Below are 20,467 nucleotides of genomic sequence, written 5' to 3'. Positions count from 1 at the left end.
AGCACACTGCCGAAATTGGAGAAGAAAATCTGTACATGTGTACAGTTATAGACAATTATTGGATGAAGTAATTAGCACAGTATGGTCCACAATTGCGAAAAACATGAAGTTGTAATAATCATATGCTTTATGTCCACTATTCTGTGTACTATTTTGTTATGTCAGACAGCTGGTACATTATAAACGATTATAAATATTATTTGTTCAATTATTAGCGATAGGTGGAGATAATGTAGTATATTTAAGCTTTTTAAAAAAAAATATTTGTAAATGCCATCAAAATCTGGTTATTATTATCTAATTTTTCAAATTCTGGAGTTCTTTTATTTATTTGTAGTATAGGGAACAAAATAAAAATAGCTATCACGCATATAGTATATGCGTTAGTATATTCTTTATTAAAAATAATAATAAGCGTTATATTTCTGATAAAATTGGTTAAATTTTAAGTACCGATTAAGTTTGAATTTTATCTTTTCAGCTGCCAGTAAAATTTTAAAGTGCATTCTTGATCATTTTTATGTTGTTCCTCGTCGCAATTTTTTTTCTTTCGTCTCAGACATTAAAACTTATACAGCGGCAGTTACATTGACAAAAAAAAAAAAAAAAAAATTATTATTCGAGTTGTGATTGCTGTTTCTAAATATGCTGAGCAACATTTACTAGAATTTGATTATTAGTCAAATTTTGACAATCGGTCAATAGACTGAGCAGTAAAGTTTTACAAGTTATATAGCTTAACTTAAATCTGATGGTGTCGTTAACTTTTCCTTTAATTTTTTATCACTTTCTTTATTTCTTTTTCTCTTTCTTTTTTCCGTTACTTTTCTTTTTTCTTTCTCCTTTTTTTTTTCTTTGTGGCATGCCGGATCCAGGTTTTTAATGTGTTTTTTTTTTTCGAATATTCAGTTTAATGCATTCTTAAAATATAAGTTGTGTATCGTATCTGAATGGCATTATTAGTTCCATACCTTTTGATTCTTATTTAAATTTAAATTCCTTTGTTAGTGTAATTGCTGAATATTTGATGGGAAAGAAAGGATATCATAAGTCTCTTCTGTTCAGTTTCATTTAACATACTGTCCTCTCCTGTTGCGCATTGACCGTAACGCACATTTACCTTCGGTTTATAAGGGGACGCGGTCTTCGTGAAACGAGGCAGTAAACTGTTCAAAGATGGCGGGATAGCCAAACGCACATGTAGGGAGTTTAACAACTGGCAGATATTTTTGTGTCCTAAAATGTAGGTGAAGTAATTATTTTTCTTTCTAACTATTTTAGAATCGTTGTGAGATGTTGTTATGATAAACAAAAGCGTATTCTTTGTTTCTGAAAAGAGAGTGAATCCTTAAAAGATGGCGGGTTAGTTAAACGCACATGTTGGGCAAATGTCAGACAAAGAAAGCTAGGTGTTGCGACGTAGATACTGTTTATCAGTTGTAAAAATGCTGTTTTTAACGAACTTAGTTATATATTGTATTCGTTATGGGATTGTCATTAATGTTCTTTTGGATTTTATTCGTTTTATTTTTGTTGGCGCAGTTGTGTGGTATTTATTTATTTTTTTGTTACATTTGACAATGTGGGTTCTCGGTATCTCTGTGAAGGTTGTCACAATATAACGAGTATCGTTAAAACTTTGTTGTTGTACATTTGGTTTATAGTTTTAGATAATTTTTTTTTTTTTTTTTTTGTGTGAAACGCTGCAGACGTCTTTTTCTTGTAACCGTTGTTTTGGAATTGTATAGATTTGTGAGTACTGCTTTTGTTTAGAGACAATGACTTTTCAGGATTTTGGTGGAATGAAAACAGTTGGAATGTTTTCTTGGTGACCTACACCGACACGATGAGTATTTTACTTTGAAAATCAAATATTTTATTTTTCAGTTGTGCGTTTGGAGACTCGTGTTAAACAAAGTTTGAGGTAGGAGTTAATTGTATTGTGAGTAATCACATTGAAGATAGCAGGGTGCATTTCAAAAGTATTGTCATCATGCTATTTTTCGCAGTTGGTAATTGGCATAATACCAGTAAGAGAGGAAACCAGATGCGTTATATTTGAGTCTTTTTGTCAATACAAACTTTAGCATATAAGCATGGGGTAGCAAAAAGACATACTGTAATTAGCTGTCTGGTGGAATGTTGAGTATTTACTTTATAATACCACCTATTATACCTGTTTTGTCAGTCTGCGCCGAATTTGGTTCTGTCTACCTGCTGATCATACGGCATCTATTGAAACAGCTGTCTGGTGGAATACCATTACAAATAAATGGTAATAACACTGCATTGGTGAGATGAATTATATTTAGTAATGCAATAGCAAAAACTCGTGTGTTGCACATGCGAGTTCTTGCACAAAGTGACAGTAGGAAAACATGCATAGGAGATGGATAGTATCAGATAATTTTTTTATTATTATTTTATTTTATTTTATTTTTTTTAAGGCCAGCATTGGTTTGAGAGCTTTCAGTTGGGAAACAATGATGTATTTTTCTTTAGCTTAGTATTAGATGATAAAGTTTTTGACAAAATATGGTTGTCTTATAACTGTGAATGTTCCAGAAATGATTGTAGCAAACATCATATTAGAATTACAGCTTAAATTTTGGCGATTTCTTTTCAGTGCTTGTTATACAAACAATAATGATAATAATAATTCCTTATAGCTATTGTAATTTAAGTTTTAATTAGGTAATCAACTGAGTGGTTTCTGAACTGTAAGGGGAGAACTGTAAGATTGCTTTTGCTGGAAGAACCAGAAAACAGATTTTCTGAAATCTGCACTAATTGAATGAAATGAGCTAAATGAACAAATACAAAGGTGTCCCCAACAGAACAAAATGTGCTTTACTTTGGCAGCATTTTGCTAGGCAAGACATCATTGCAACTTTTTTGACATGTTTGCAGATGATACAAAGGTTGGCAGGGTTGTTAATGACAGTAATGGCAGTGTGCTACTGCAACAGGATCTAGATCTGCATTTGAATTTCCACTTTTCGATCTGTGGCTTATCCTTAATCTCTCTACCACATTCTGTCATTCATCTGTTCGTTCGTTCTCCAAACGCCACTAATCACTTAACTCTTTGGCTTTGCATCTCTTTGAAACAACTTTCCTGACAATGAGGTAATTTTCCTTGGTGATTTTATGTTTGCGACTCCAGCTGGCTTTCGTTTTCTAGTTGCATGGACCCATCTGGTCGAGATGTTGAGACTTTTTCAAGTGCTAACAACCTTGCACACATTGCTCATTTACCTATCAGAATACCAGACAATTCTATCCATACAAACAATCCATCCAAGTAAAGTTGAGATGAGTGGTTGTCTAGGTACCTGAGATCATAGCATGGTGATAAGTTTCTTCCCCAGTGGGAACTTTTCTCTCATTGCCATTCTTGACCTCATGTTGTTTGGCATTACGAGAATGCAAAATGGGATGAACTGAGAGATTTCTTTTCCTTGGTCGGATTACTGCTTCAAATCTGATGTCAACATTTTCTTAGATTGTGTCAGTGAAATTTATTCTTATAGGGACGAAATCCTTTATTTTACACTCCACCTTAAAATCTTGTCCTTTATCTAAACCTTGGTTTGCCAATAAATGTGCTAAAGCTGTTCAAGTTAAGAATGTTGCATATCATAGTTGGCTTGTATCCAAATCTCCAGCTTCGTTTTCTGACTACACCAAAGCATGCAACAATTGTAAAGCAGTTGTTAATCGGCATGCTTGACTACCACTTGTCCAAGTGGTAGTCAAGCATGCTGGTCTCTTGACAAAGCTATTGGCTGCAAATTTTGCCCATCTCTATTCCCACCATCTTAAAACCAGATGGTTCTTTTGCCATTTCAACCAAACATAAAGCTGACCTGCTGGCATCCTGTTTTTCTTCTAGCTCATTTATTGATGATCTTGTTAAACCACATCCTACCATTCCCAGTTCATTCCATTCGATGCCTCCTGTGGTCTTCCATCAAAAGGATGTCGAAAGAATTTTGAACAGCTTTGATTCCAAGAAAGCACCAGGTCCTGATGCTATTTCTCCACTTTTCATCAAAACCTGTGCTCCTGAGGTTATACTCTCCTGTTCTGTGTTGCCTTTTTTCACTTTTTTTTTTTTTTTTTCAAGTGTTTCTTTTTTCTTAGAAATTTGCTCATATCCAGTCTGTTCTTAAAAGGGTGACAGTCCTTCTTATCCAATTATTGTCCCATTGCACTCACTTCTAATCTTTCTAAAATAATGGAGAAATCAGTTAACTGCCAACTCTTATTAAACTATCTAGAAACCTTCAATCTGATCAGTGACTGCCAATATGGATTCCATCAGTGTTGATCAACTGGTGATGTTTTGGCTTATGTTACTCCATCTATGGACAATTAACCAGAAAAGTTTTTGAAACTCAAGCAGTTGCTCTTGAGATTTCAAAGACTTTTGATCCTTTTTGACAGTCTTTTAAATAAACTTCCATCTTATGGTTTTACAACTGTTTTTTGTAATTGGGTATCTAGATTTTGCACTTTGGGTAACGGTAGATGGCTCACTAATGCTGGTGTTCCCCCACGGTTCAGTTCTTTCTCACACTCTTTTCCTCATTTTATATTAATGACCTTCCATTGACCAGAAATCCATGATTTTGCTGATGATTGCACATTGCATTCTGTCTTCCAGTTTGAGAAACCTTTCCCTGCAGAAACAGCAACTTCTTGAAAATCCACTACAAATTCATTAAATGCTGATCTCCAGGTCATTCTTAAGTGGGGCAAAGATAACTTAGTTGATTTCAATCCTTCTAAAATCCAGTCCTGTCATGTCTCTATTGGGGATTACCCTGACTTCTAATCTCTCTTGGCATAAGCACATTACAAATATTTCTTCCTTTGCATCAAAAAAATTGGGTTTTTTCTTTCGCTCACCATTGCTTTTTTTAAACAGCTGTTCACTTTGTACATATCACAAATCTGCCTTACTATGGAATATTGTTCCCACATCTGGTGTGCCCCCAAAATCTCCTTGGGCTTTTAGATTTCATTCAGAAGAGGGCAGTTAGGTTAATTAATGACTCATCTATAACAGTGTTTCCACTCTGTCTCAGACTTTTTTTCTACTGTATGCTTTCTATTGATTCTACCATGTGCACTGTTCTTCTGAATTGTCTTCTTTAATTCCTGCTGTCTTCCAAACAAAGACTGAACACATGCTGCAACCAGTCAACATCCTTTTTACTGCCCAACTTCAAACTCACAGAACCAAATTTTCTTCAATTTTACTTCATATGTATTTCCTGAAAATTACAATCCATAGAAATTAGTCTAATATTAACAAGTATCTTCTTTCATTTTCTCAGCCTTCAACCCATGTATGGTACTAATAGCTATAGATTATAATACCTCTCGTGCTTGGTGCTCATAACTAAAACACAAACCAAAAGTATTCACAACAATAAAAAACACAGGAACCGTAATACCATACAAACTGGTACACTGACCAAAGTAGATGGATTAAATAAACCTCAATGGCAACAAAGCATTTCAATTTAGATTTTCACCTACTTCTATACATTCTATTTAGGTCACCTAGCTCTTCAGTTAGTTAGGCCGACCGGGCTAGCCGAGTGGGTAAAGTACCTGCCCGGCAACCCAAAGGTCGCGGGTTCGATTCCCGCCTCGGGCTTGGATCAAAGTGCTGTAAAAACCTTGGGAGGTGCAATATGGCCACAGAAGCCGATGCGCCAACAACTACCAAATCAATCAATCAATCAATCAATCAGTTAGTTAGTTAGAAGTATGGCTCGCAATACCAGTCACAATCTTGATACTGGTATTCCCAAAAAAAAAAAAAATCCACAAATTTTGATGACAATTAGGTGCAGTAGAGTAAGGAAAAAAAAGTAATTACTTTAATTCATGTTTTAAATCAAATTTTTATTACAATAAATATTCTAACAAAAAATTATTAAACATACAATTATTCTAAAAACAAAAAAAAATACATATTGAAACTGAAAATTTGGTCATGTCTAAAGTATACACACTACCTGTCCGAATAAAATGAGCTGTTAAGAAACATGAGCAGTCAATAGTGTTATTGTTTAAACTGGATCTAATTTTTGGTACATATTTAATTAGTGACAGAAAACATCCTTTTGGATTCTGTGCTGGTTAGTGCTATGGTACTGTGATGGTTGTAGACAAGTTAAAAATAAATTTTCTGTTTATACTCCGGGATGACCAAACGGTCAGAGGAGTTCACAAGGTAGACAGAATACAAGAAACAGCTCCGTATTCACCAGTCACGGGCTTGAACCCCGGTCACTCAAGGCACATGTACTTATGCACCCGCGCGCCTGACCACTAGGCTACCGGGGCCTTTAGTTTACCCCCCCCCCCATTATTCCCTCATCTTCAAAAAGTCTTATTTCCTTTTTATCAAAAAAAAAAATTTCTTTTCACTATATCCATGTTAATGAAAGAAAGGGACTGACATTTAAGCTTGGTGAGGAAACAAAATCTAAGTTGTGGGGGGTTATTTATTTATTAATTTTTATTTCTCTGTACCTTGGTATTGTTGTCAGTGGCCATTGTTATGATTTTCTTACAGCAGCTCCCCTCAAGTACTAAGGCCCACAAGCTACCTGACTGCATTAAAAAATGGATTTCCAGGAGCTGAGGGATAATCCCATATAACACACACTAGTATATATTATATGTGAGCTGTTAGTTTCTCCTGAGCAATGACACAAAAATAAAACAAAAGTCATTTATCATACAAAACAAATTTATCAAACATAATTGGTATTCATTTACATCTTATCTATTCATTTTTCTCATTTAATCTGTTAATACATGCTATCGTTTCCATAAAATTGCTCTCAATTAACAATATCAACTCTCTCTACAGCTGTAAACACTAAACTAATTCTATCTTGATCACTTCCTCATATTTATCTTAATCACCAATATCAATTCTCTTCACAACAGCAATCCATAAGCTGACTTAATACTAAATTCCATATATATCTCTCTTAATTTAGCAATACCAATTTTCTTTACAGCTTAAACCGCCGACCGGGCTAGCCGAGTGGGTAAAGTACCTGCCCGGCAACCCAAAGGTCGCGGGTTCGATTCCCGCCTCGGGCTTGGATCAAAGTACTGCAAAAACCTTGGGAGGTGCAATATGGCCACAGAAGCCGATGCACCAACAACTACCAAATCAAAAAAAAAAAAAAAAAACAACTTAAACCAACTCAAGGATTTGCCTTCCTTCTCTTTCACTGTGGGATTCCTTCCACAGGGGTGCGGTGTCGTCTCTCTCTCTCTCTCTCTCTCAGTTGAACTTTGCAGTATAGCTCTTCCAGTACTGTCTTATATCGGGAACAGTTCTCTGTTAATACCGAAGGAAATTACCATAGCAGTAGTAGAAGGTACTATCTGACACTATTCGTTGGATAACAAGCTAGTCAGATAGTGCCCTTGTGGATTAACTTCTAGCACAGGACATGCCCGGTGGAGCTCTTCACTATATAGCTGGACACTCCCCAAACTTAACCCAGAACTACCACTGCATCTGCAACACCTCCGAACAATAAACTCTGAACCCCTCTTTTGGAGCTAGCACCTTATTTCCTTCTCGTATATTTATTTATTCAGTTGATTGCAAGTTACAATCGTCCCTTGTACTACTTTTATATGGAAACTTGTGTGTATAAATGCGTGCAAACCCCCATAGGGGTTTGCACGCATTTATGTATCTCCCCATATCTAATTTAAACCTGACCCAATCACTGTGTTATTCTTTAAACTTGCTCTTTTCAATTCTCAAGTAGCGGTGTAATAGAGGGATTAAACTATTGCTCAGAAGCTTAATTTTAACCCTTCTGCACCTGGCATACCACTGTTCACCATATTGCTTAAGTGGCCTACTCCCACTAATGGAAATATATCCATAATGATGTTTTCACACACACTATACTTACTAAGAGAAATATATTTGTAAGATTTTACATATTGCAGTTTCATGACACGTTTTCAAGTTTCTGTTGCATTTGTATTGTGTATAATAATCCCTCTGTTGCACATTCTGTAATATTAATGATTTATTGTTGTCGATTTTATAACCTTTATGTGAATAAATCATAAACAATTATTATTTTTTAAATTAGTACCAAAAAAACGGTATTCAATACTGGGATTTCAAATCCTAAATAAAATTACCAGAATCTTGGTATTGGTAGCCCTTCTTGGAAGTTAATAAAGTAACTTTTGAAAATAACAGGCCAAAAAGCATCACTGTTTTATTTTTTTTTGTTTTGCTTAAGTTCAAATAAGTAGTCTCCCATTTTTTTTGGCTTATGCCAGATTTGCTCTGGGCCTTTTTTTTTTTTTTTTCTACAACTGTTGCATTCATTGGTTTCATTGGTTTGGTGCTTAACAAGCTTGTAGTCATTTCCTGGCTAACACAGTTAATGTGTAGCATGGTAATTGGTGTTTGTAATAGAAATGTTTCTGCTGGATATGTTGAATGTCCTGCTGTTTTGCAAGTCCTTTTCATAAAAGAAGAAATTTCTTTTCTCTGTAGTCCTTTAAATTTGCTCTTTTTTTTTGTACTTATGATTAATTTTAAGCAAAATTTAATCACAAAATCTCTAAGATCCTAATTGCACCTTTACTCATAAAAGTGGTGGTAGTGACCTGAGTTCATTCTTTCTCGGTGTTGACTATAAATATTTTTTATGAAAACCCCAAACATGAGAGGTATTAGAACCTCTCATGTTATGGTACTTAGTACTGTTCATAGGTTGAAGGTGAAAGAATTACTTGTTGATTGTAATTTTCAGGAAATACATATGAAGGAAGGTTTTCCAGAAAACAGAAGTTGAATCATTAAATGAGGAAGAAAAGTTGGTTCTGTGAGTTTGAAGTTAGACAATAAAAGAATGTTAACTGGTTACAGCATGTGTTTGGACTGGTTTGGAAGGGTGAGTGGGAATTACAGAAGCTAATTCAGAAGTACAGTGCCCATGGAAGTACCTATAGAAAAGGCATGCAGCAGAAACAGTCTGAGATAGTGGAGAGACTGTTAGAAATGGGTCATTAATTAATATAACTGCCCTCTTTTGAATGTGGTCTCTAGAAGCCTGAGAGGAGGAGGGTTTTGGGGCACTGCCCTAGATGTGGGAAAAATATTCCATGGTAGGGCAGATTTGCGATTTATACAGAACAAACAGCTGTTTGGAAGAAAAGTAATGTTGAGAGCAAAAGGAAAAAATCCAGTTTTTTAGATGCAGAGGAAGCAATATTTGTAATGTGCTTATGCCAAAGAGAGATTAGAAGTAAGGATAATCCCAATAGAGAGATATGATCTTGCCTAGAAATCATCAGTCCCATCAAAGATAAGCATAGGAGCAGAATCCTTTTTGAGAGATATGACAGGAATGAGTTTTAGGATTGAAATCAACTAAGTTATTTTTGTCCCTCTAGAGAATTTCCTGGAGATGCTAATCTCCAGGAATTGGTGGTGGATATTTGAGAATTTGATGATTTGACATTTATATCAAGAATTATAAAATATTCTCGATGGCTAAGTTTTGGATTGGACACACATGCTCCAAGTTATTTACCATTATTTTCTGTTCATATTACTATTTACAGCTAGTTTACAATGTTTTAAAGCTCTACCCATGAAATGTAGAGTGTTGTATCTTGCAATGATGCCCATCATGACATCAAACTAAATCAACTCTAGTATGTCTTGATCACACATACTTTGGCTTTCATTTTATGGTTTAATAATTTTTTTGTTGTCATACATCTGTATGTATACAGATACATCTTTGGCCCTTCATTTCAACCTTTGTACCTCAGTGCTGATAATCCAGAGTGGGAATTTTTCTATTCTCCTGTGTATTTCTGATCTGAATCAATGCTTTCATCAGCCATATCTTCATTTTAACCTTTTCTTGAATGTGGAGAGTTATGGTTCTGTGGTCAATAACCATGGAATTAAATAGTTGGTATGATATATAAACTAATTTTAGGAAATTTTAAATTATTCCATGACAGAAGATTAATCTTGAGTAGTGTTTGAACAGAACAAAGAATATCAATATGGTGAATGTTTCCTGGTCTTGATAGGTTTACAGTAGTGTAATTCCAGTTATTGGTGGGGAGGGGGGGTGAGCAAAAACAAAAGTTATCCAATTTTTCTTTTTGCTTCTCACCCCCAATAATTCCACTCAAAAGTTGGAAGAATTTTTTTTTTGCTGCTTCTCACTGTGAGAAAAATAAATTGCACTAATATAATAAAATTACTTTTAACTCACAAAAAGCATTTATCAGTTTGTATGGAAGTAGCATATAATCTGCACAGCCTGCTTGGCTTTTTTTTGGTAGCTCATTAAATTGCTGCTGTGAGATAGTGCAGTAATTATAATTGCTGTCCTGCCACATACCATGTGGAAAAGGCCGGGGTTCAAATCTTATCAATAATGTAAGGAACTTCTGTGGGCTTTTTTTTCACACTGTAGCAGAGTTCTAGGTGGTAGATGATTCTCATCAACCGGTGCAATACCACCACTTTGCTTATTGGAGGTTTGAAGTGGTGGAACCCATGTTTAGTCTCTAGATCTAAGTTCTGGTCAGCTCTTCCATTATGCAGTATGATTGACTTGAGGTTATGATGAACATCGTGGCGAGATCCAATATTCCTTACATTTCGAGGGTACAGCTCTAAAACAGTGTTTGCAGGCCAGTCGCTAGTTAGTACACCGGACCGAACCTATTGGTAACTCTCTAGGAGGCTTCCGGATCAACTAGTGTATAATCTTGCTACCTCTACTCTGCCCGATAGTGACTGGAGGGAGTCCGAGTAGTGTGTATGCAGGGAGCATTGTCGAGGCCACGTTATGTCAAGGATCTGGGTATATTCTTACCACGTGTACGCAATATCCAAAAATTTCATTACAGCATGTCCCACCCACTTTTTCTTACTATTGAATACACCATGAATTGTCAAACTAATAGAGCAAGCTTATCTGCGAAAAGATCTAAACCTCCTAAGCACTTCCTGATTCATTTCACAAATATATGTGGTTTCAATTCTAATCTCAACGATGTCCATTTCCACTTGCAGTCTGCCAAACCCCGTGTACTTTTTCTGACAGAATCTCAGTTATTGATTGATTCAACTGCTGCTCATCTCAGATGCCCAAATTATTCGCTGTGTGATTCCTTTCGCCTCAAAGGTGGTTGGTACTTGTGCATGTGTCCGTTCCTATATTCCCTGTCAGAGACTTGGCAATTTGGAATCTCTTTAACCTTCTCTGGTTTAAAATCTCTACCTCATTGTGTCAAATTCATCTGTTGTCTCTACCGTTCTTCCAACTCCACTAATCACTTGGAGCTCTTTGACTTCCTTTCTTTGCAACTTGACTTTCTCCAGTCCAACTTTCCTAACAGTGAGGTAATTTTCCTTGGTGATTTTAATTTTCACAACTCCAGCTGTCTTCCGTTTGCTAGTCACATGGACCCAGCTGGTCGAGATGCTGAGGCTTTTGCAATTACTACTGACCTTGCACAGATTGTTCATTTACCTACAAGAATACTGGACAATTCTAATCATACAGCCAACACGCTTGATCTTTTTCTCACAAACAAACCTTCTAAGTACACGGTTGAAGTGAGAGGTCCTTTAGGCACTTCAGATCACAACTTGGTGATTGTCTCTTCTCCAATGGAGCCTTTATCTCATGGCTATTCACAACCTCGTGTTGTTTGGCATGGGATGACCTGCGAAATTTCTTTTCCTTGGTCGGATTACTGTTTTAAACTTCTGGTGTCAATGTTTGCTCATATCGTGTCAGTGAAATTATTCTTGCAGGAATGGGATCCTTTATCCTACTCCACTTTAAAATCTCGTCCTTTATCTGAACCTTAGTTTTCTAATAAATGTGTTAAGGCTGTTCAAGAGAAGAATGTTACATAATTGGCTTGTTTCTAATTCTTCAGTTTCATTTTCTGCCTACACCAAAGCTCGCAACAGTTGTAAAGCAGTTATTAATCAGTCCAAACTAGAGTTTGAACAGGCTAAGAGTAGAAAACTTGCTTCTTGCCCTAATGGTAGCAGAGCATTCTGGTCCTAATGCCAAAGCTATTGGCCGCAACTTTTGCCCACCTCTGTCCAGACCAGATGGTTCGGTTGTCACTTTAGCCAAGGATAAAGCTGACCTGCTAGCATCCCATTTTGCTTCCAACTCGTATATTAATGATCTTCGTAAAACACCTCCCACCATTCCCAACACTCTTCAATGCCTCCTGTGGTCTTCCGTCAGAAGGATTTTGACGAATCTTGATGCTAAGAAAGCTCCAGGTCCCGATGGTATTTCTCCACTTGTTCTCAAAACCTGTGCTCCTGAACTTACTCCTATTCTTTGATTTTTTTTTTTACTTTCTTATTCCAAAGGTGTTTTTCCTTCTGCTTTGAAATTTGCTCATATCCAGCCAGTTCCTAAAAAGGGTGACAAATCCCTCCCATCCCATTGCAATTACTTCTACTCTTTCTAAAGTAATGGAGAAATCAATTAACCACCAACTTTTAAACTACCTAGAAACCTTCCATCTGATCAATGATCACCGGTATGGATTCTGTCAGTGTTGATCCACTGGTGATATTCTGGCTTATGTTACCCATTTATGGACTAATTCAATGGAAAGGTTTGGTGAAACACAAGTAGTTGCTCTTGACATTTCAAAGGCTTTCGATCGTGTTTGGCATAAAGGTCTTCTAAACAAGCTTCCATCTTATGGTTTGCCAACAGTTTTTAGTAATTGGTTATCCAGTTTTCTCTGATCGCTCACTGAGGGTGATGGTAGATGGCTCTGTCTTCTCTTGTATATTAATGACCTTCTTCCATTGACTGGAAATCCTATCCATAGTTTTGCCGATGATAGCACATTGCATTCTACTTTCCATTTTGAGAAACCTTGTCCTGCTCAATCAGCTTTAACTTCTTGTAAATCTGCTACCAGTTCCTTAAATGCTGATCTTCAGGTAATTCTCCAGTGGGGCAAAGACAACTTTATTGATTTCAACCCTTCTAAAACCCAGTCTTGTCTTATATCTTGCAAAAAGGATCTTCTGCTCCTATGCTTACCTTTAGTGACACTCCAATTTCTAGGCAAAATGATCTCTTTTGGGGATTACCCTGACTTCTAATCTCTCTTGGCACAAGCACATTACAAATATTGCTTCCTCTGCATCTTCTCAACCTCCAACCCAATCACAGTACTATAGGTTCTGATACCTCTTGTTTGGGGTTTACATTAAAAAAAAAAAAAAAAGTTGGTCTCTGGTTTAGGATTCCTCCTTTTCAGGAAGTTGGATTCTTTTTGTACAGTAAAACAGGCTAACTGGAGGCATCTAAAAAACTTGGTTTTCTCTTTTGCTCTCACCGTTACTTTTCTTCCAAACAGCTGCTCACTCTGTATAAATTGCAAATCTGTCTGCCCTGCCATGGAATATTGTTCCCATGTCTGGGGTGGTGCCCCCAAAATCTCTCTCAGGCTTCTTGATTCCATTCAGAAGAGGACAATTAGGTTAATTAATGATTCATCTGTAACAGTCTCTCCACTTGCTGTCACATAGACGTCCTGTTTCTGCTGTATGCCTCTTCTACAGATACTTCCATGGGCACTGTTCTTCTGAATTGGCTTCTATAATTCCCGCTCTCTTTCAAAACAGTCCGAACACGTGCTGCCACCAGCCAGCATCCATTTACTGTCCAACTTCAAACTCACAGAACCAACTTTTCATCTTCCTCGTTTATTTATTCAACTGCCATTTTTCTGGAACAACCTTCCTTCATACGTATTTCCTGAAGATTACAGTCTACTGAAGTTTAAATCCAATAGTCAACAAATATCTTTCGTCTTCTCAACCTCCAACCCAATCACAGTACTATAGGTTCTGATACCTCTTGTTTGGGGTTTACATAAAAAAAAAAAAAAAAAAAGTTGGTCTCTGGTTTAGGATTCCTCCTTTTCAGGAAGTTGGATTCTTTTTGTACAGTAAAACAGGCTAACTGGAGGTCTGTGAGAAGGTGGATTCTGCTCATTGTGTGCTATAAATATGAGTTTTTAAGCAAAAAAGAAAAGCTTGCCCATCATTAATTCTGAAAGGTAAGTTGAGGCACCACCCCCTTCCTCCCCAGTCATTACTGGAAACTGATATATGCAATCTAACAGAGAGGCTGCATAGTTTTATTATTATTATTTTTTTTATGTATATGACAGTAAATTTAAGGGAGGTTAAAAATGTTTGTTAATATCAGTGTTTTACTATTGAGAACAATAAATGTTTAATTTGGGGGAATGGGTCTTCCAGCTAGGAATCTGCAGCTGTAAAAAGATTTGTGACATTGCTGTAGGTTATATTTAAAATCGACATTTTGAAATACTCATTTGCATTCAGAAAACTGAGTGAAGGAATCTTACTATATTTGTTTTTATTTGATTTTCATCAGATTTTTCTGTTGTGAAGCTATCTTAAACCATTCTCACACCATGAGAAATTTTGAAATTCTGCATATTAAATTTACTCTTTTCAACCTTATATTTGTTACATGAGACAGCAACCAATCCTACAATTGGCAGAGGTTTTATTAATCTGCTGAAGTTACAGGTGGTATTTGATATTCAGGAGCCAGTCTTTTAGTCATTAGTAATCTCATTATGTTAAAATCCTTGAAAGTACATGTGTTAATTTCTAACATACTAAAAACAGTAGTATCTTTAATTAAAATCAAAGATCTAAGTACATGGTTTAATTAGTAACTCAAAGGCACGGTGGATGCCCTCCCCCCCAGTCTTTCTTGCATCCATAACACATTTCTTGTTATAGATGTTTATTGCCTCTAACCAGAAGTGACATTGTTGCTTCTTTTCATATTCAGTGATGATAGTACAGTGGGTCCACATGGTGCCTTTCTTATCATATGTGTTTAGCTATTACTGAACTATAATCAACATTTTTAAATTTTAATTATATGTAGTCCTTTATACAGATTTTAAACTTAAAGGTATTCTTTTTAAAGTTTTGGTTAGTGTTTTATAGATTTATTTATTTTTTGACTGAATATATAGATCATTGTTGAGTGAGATTAACAATTGTTAACTTTGACTATTATGGAATTTGAATTTCTCATGGAATCATCATCAGCCATTTTCAATCCACTGCAAGATGGCCTCTCCAGCAACTTTCCAGTTTCTTCTGTTTTGTGCAATGGCATCCATTTACTATGGCATCCAAGCCAGCGGGTGGTTAATTGCTGGAACAAACTTCCATCTGCCATTGTGGAAGTCGATAGGTTAAATAAATTTAAGACTGAACTGGACAGGCATTTGGAGGGAATGGTTTTTTTTTTTTTTTTGGCCGATGCGGCATAAGCTCATACACTTGCTTTCTTGCATCACATGCCACTACTACCCATGAACTTGTGAATTTCATCTGTCCATCTCTGTTGTCTTCGGGGTTTTCTTTTAGTCCTCTTGGTGGGTACCATTCTAATATATTTAATTGGTCCATCTGTCATGTCTTTGAGCTATGTGTCCTGCCCATTTCAGTTCTTTAGTTTTGATAAGGATGTCCTTTACTTGAGCTTGCTGCCTAATTCATGTGTTTCTCTTATCTAACAGTCTGATTCCTAATATAATTTGTTCCATTCTTCACTGTGTAGTTTTCAGCATCTCTTGCATTCTTTTGGTGAGTGCTCAAGTTTCACTGCCATAAGTCATAGTGGGGAGTATAAATTGGTTCATTATTTTACGTTTGACAGATTGAGATATTGCTCCTCAGTGTGTAAATATTTTCTGAATGCTATCCATCCGAAATTTATCCTTCTCTTGACTTCCAGCCATTTATAATTATTACAGCTAATGACTTGTCCCAGATAAGTAAAGTGTGTTTAGGGTCAAATGGCACTAGGGGTTCCCCCATCTCTGCATAGTTTACATTGTGGGTAAACCAGTTGACTGGAAAAGCCAGAGATTTAAAAGTGTGGACTTTGCATATGTGTGTGATGCCATGTACCATTGTTCTTCTGGTCCTTTAACCACTAGATCCCTACTTGAGACTTTATGTTGTCCCACTTTTGCCCTCTGAAAGTAGACCAGGCATGACAGGTGCTGCCACCTAATTTCCTGAGATTTTGGTGGCTAGAACCTAAAAAAAATTGATTGCATAGAGAAGTGCTAGGGGAAGGTCGAAAATAATGGGCAAAATTAATTTAAATTGTTGACTTTTGATTGTGTGTGGCATTCACATTGCTAGCAGGTAGAGTAGTGGGGTAGGCAGAAGACTGGAGGGAGATGGATAGAAATATGGAGCTGATAGGGAAGGGAACTCCAGATACAGTGGGCCATGTCCCACCAGAGAGAAAAGAAGGGGTGGCGGGAAGCCGTCTAAGCCTTCTCCCCCCACCAGGGAGTGGAGGAAAGTAGGCCAGGCAAGGGAGCTGGCCCAGATAGGCAATAGGGTGTAGATGGTGGCTGTAGCCTGGGCACCGAGGCACGAGGGCTGCCCCAACTCTGATTCCTTGGAGTCTAGATGCTTCCTTCTAGGTTTTAGTCTGTCTGTCAGATATTTGTGCAAGTCCTGTCCATTTGTCGATGTTCAATTGGATGGGGTTCAATCACCATCAGGGTGGACTCCGTCCATAGTAGCATGCAGGAGAACTAGGACATTCAGCTGGGTTATGGGTGTTGGTCTGATTGCTCTCTGTGCAGGTTGTGCAATGTCATTTGTTGGGGTTCTCACATGGGATCGATGTCCCATCCATGGCTCAGTATTGGAATAGTGGAGTTTAGTTACAGCTGGTGAATGGTCCAGTTTTCTCTTGATGCATCAAGTTATTATAAGGTTGAGTGCCCTCCAATTATTATTCATATGACATACATTCCTTTTTGAGTTTTGTTTTGGTTTATTGGATTTCTGTTTGTTCATTTTATGTGCTACCACTACATCCATGATGCTTCAGGTGCAGTGAGTATGGAAAGCTGTATTTATCCTGGTTCTGGGTTTGCTGGCGGGTGTAGGGTATGGCATCTTGCAAATGGACACCGAGCAAAGTTGGTGAGGGCATTGTAGGTTGCCTCGTCCTCCAATAGGTAGTGCTCCTGATTTTTGGGGTTAAACCACATTCGTGTGAAAAGTTCCCAGATAAGTATACCAATCCACCTTTTTTCAATTACTGCTCCTTCAATGATTATATCCCTTTCTCTGTGGCATACCTGTTTTAGCCATCATCTTTAGTCTGAAATCCTTACTAATTCTGCATAACTGATTTAAGGTTTTCTTCTAATTCTTCGGGATTGTGGCTTATGGTCACAATGTCATCTGCAAATCGTAAATGGTTTAGATACTCTCCATTCACCTTGGCTCCTTTCTGCAAGCAGTCTAATCTTCTGAAATCTTCCTCGAGGGCAGCAGTAAACAACTTCAGAGATATTGTCTCTTTGTTGAACTCCTTTCTCAATTTTAAATTTGCTACTGTCATTGTCTAGTCTAATAAGGAGGTAGCTTTCTCATATATTTTCTTCAAAATTATAATGTATGGGGTATCTATACCTTGTCTTTCTAGTGCCTGAAACATTGCCTTATTCTGTATGGAGTCAAATGTCTTTTTATAATCCACAAATGCTACACATAATGGTGTTTTATATTCATTTGCTTGCTCTTTTGGTTGATTCTCATCAAGTATTCATTTTAACCTGTTAGTGATGACCCTTGTGAACAACTTGTAGATGTGGGACAACAAGCTAATGGTCTTATTTCTGATTTATCTCCTTTCTTATGCAACAAAATTAGGATTGCATTATTCCACTCCTTAGGTGTCATGCCTCTTCTAATGTATTTTGTGAAGAGTCTTGCCAGTTTCTGTGTTATGTCTCTTCCCAATTTTAACAACTCCCCAGCAGCTTTGTGTTAATCCAGGGCTTTCTGATTCTTCATATTCTTCAATGCATGTTCTACCTCATCAGGAAGGATATTGGGTATTTTATTCTTTGGATTTCTTTTTTACCTATAGGTTTCTCGGGCTTTATCACTTTCAGAAAGTTCTTTTATTCCTCATCAATATCTTGATCCTGAAAGGTCTTCAGAAGCTGAAACTTGTTAAGTTCCAGTCCCTACTCCTTTTCTGTTATCTCAAAGGCCTTCCATATTATTTACTAGAGTCAGTTTTTCTTCCCTTTCCTTTCTTTTCTTACATCTATATCAAGTGTGCATCTTGCCATTCTGTGATCACTTCCAACATTTACCTTGTTCAGGATGGTAACATCATTCGCAATATATCTTCTGTTAGTAAGGATGAAGTAGATTTCATTAGTTGTTAATACATTTAGGCCCTTCCATGTCCACTTTCTGTTCACCCTTTTCTTGAAAGTGTTCATTACTGACATTCCTTGAGATTCTGCAAATTCCAGACTTCTTTCACCAATTGCAAAATTTCCTATAGGTTCCCTTTCTGCGCTGTTTTGTCTTTTTCCAACCTTAGCATTGAAGTCACCATAATAATGGTGTAGCGAGTTTTCTGTTCATCTAAATCTCAATTTCAGTGTACATTTCTTCAACACCATGCCTCAGTGTTAGTGCATACAACCAGTGTTGGTAAGATACAACCTAAAGATAGGATCTCTTAGAAATCCTGAGAAGCAGTCTTGACACCCTTGGTGATGTACTTTTGAATTAAAAAATGTTTATGGACCAGAAACCCAACTCCACCTTCACTCTTTTTTGCTGTTTCCCTTGATGTACCGCAGATTACCACTTGATAAACTTACAAGTGAGTCATTTCTTCTTATTTCAGCCAAACCAATGATATTCCAATTCATGTTTTCTAATTCCTTTTCCAGCTCTAATATCCTATCTTCACTGATGAGCAATCTTACGTTGTAAGGTATATTGTCATGTGGCACCAGGGGTTTCCCCCATCTCCGCATTGCTTTCTTTGTGTGTGTACCAGTTTCCTGGGGGAACGCCAGAGGTTTAAAAGTGTGTGGGTATTGTACCTGTGTAATGTCGTGTACCATTGTTCATTTAGCTGCTGGAGCCCAGCGTTGCCCCACCTTCGCCCCGTGGAGGCAGACCAGGAACCCAGTAGACTTAAGTTACTCTGGCAGGTCCTGCCACGTAATTTCCTGAGATTTCAGCGGCTAGGAACTAAAAAAAAAAAAAAAAAAAATTTATGTACACATACGCATATAAGAACATACATATATACACAACAGTGATACATAATATATATGCATCCATGCAATCTTAATTACTTTGGATGTTTGCATACAGCATGTGTGCATGCATTCATATGGCAGGAGTAGGGCAGTGCGTAGGATAATTAGGCCAAGACTGAGCAAAGATTATTAGTGTGTAGGGCGCTCGAGTCGTGTATAGAGAGAGTGGGGGAGGGGAGGAAGAAGGTTGGGGGAAAGGCAGAAGTATGGGGGACACAGAAGAGATTCCCCCAGGTGGTCAGTGAGGCATGCCTATGCCTCACCAGAAGAAAAGGTGGGGTAGCAGGGGGGTGAGGCGACTGGTCGTCTCGTCCTCCTGCCTGGAATGGATATTAAAGGAGAGCCAGGCTAGTGCTTGGCTCAGGCTGCCAGAACAGTTGCTATTCGTCCTTCATTCAGATTTTTTTGTCTATCTTCATGGTTACTTGGTAGGTCATCTTAGGTGTTATGCACGTTTTGGCTTCTAGTGGCTAGTGTGCATTCAGGTCCTGTCTTCTTCTGTACAAGGCTTCAGCGAACTTTGAGAAGGCAATATATTCCTGCCTCCCGTCCAGGAGGTGTGTTCTTCTCTATCTCTGGGCAAAAAGGTGATCCGGGTGATGAGCTGGCAGTGGAGGTGAACCATGCTAGAGCCATTGGATAGTTTTCCAATGTTGGGGAAGAATATTTTGGTGACTTCTCCCTTTGGGGAATTCTCCCATCTGGTTGGTTTTCCAGGTTTGCATGAGGTGATTTGTAAGTCTCTTTCTCAGTCAAAGGGTTTGTGGTAGGATCTGCGTCAAAGCCGACGAAGGTGCAGGCTCTTCCCTTGGAGAGTTCATATAATACTCCACATTTAGCTACTTCAAGGTCTAAAGGTAGGGTTCCTGCAGCACGTGGCTGCTAACTGCTGTAGGCCCGGGTTATAGTGAGCATCATGGCTCTATGGATAAAGTCGAGGATTCTGCAATTTACCGCCATGGTGACTTTGGGGTACCATGCTACCGGAAGCATAGGTAGGTAGCTATCGGCAGGAAGGCAGCTTTGTAAAACAGCCTGAGGGTCTTCTTTTTCAATCCCCAGTCCCTTTTTGCGACTCTGGTAACAAGGGCTGTATAGCCCCGTATCTTCTTACAGATGTATTTCAAGTGTGCCTGGAAGGAGAGAGTGGGTCCAGTATTACTCCCAGGTATCTAAGTTCCTTGGA

The 20,467-nt window shown here is 37.6% G+C and overlaps 1 pseudogene across 1 annotated transcript in view; it reads left to right on the top strand.

Moving 5' to 3' along the window:
* Nucleotides 1–1,734: 1,734 nt before the first annotated feature.
* Nucleotides 1,735–20,467, top strand: part of LOC150079781 (protein brain tumor pseudogene) — a 28,604-nt pseudogene continuing 9,871 nt past the window's right edge. Inside the window, exon 1 of the transcript XR_016547529.1 lies at nt 1,735–1,752. The product of XR_016547529.1 is annotated as a protein brain tumor pseudogene (transcript). The remainder of the gene's footprint in view (nt 1,753–20,467) is intronic.

This window comes from Mastigoproctus giganteus, chromosome 10 (genome assembly GCF_048544385.1).
Source record: "Mastigoproctus giganteus isolate SK-2022 chromosome 10, ASM4854438v1, whole genome shotgun sequence".
NCBI classification, from domain to species: domain Eukaryota; kingdom Metazoa; phylum Arthropoda; class Arachnida; order Uropygi; family Thelyphonidae; genus Mastigoproctus; species Mastigoproctus giganteus.
This window is presented reverse-complemented; position numbering and strand designations above follow the sequence as displayed.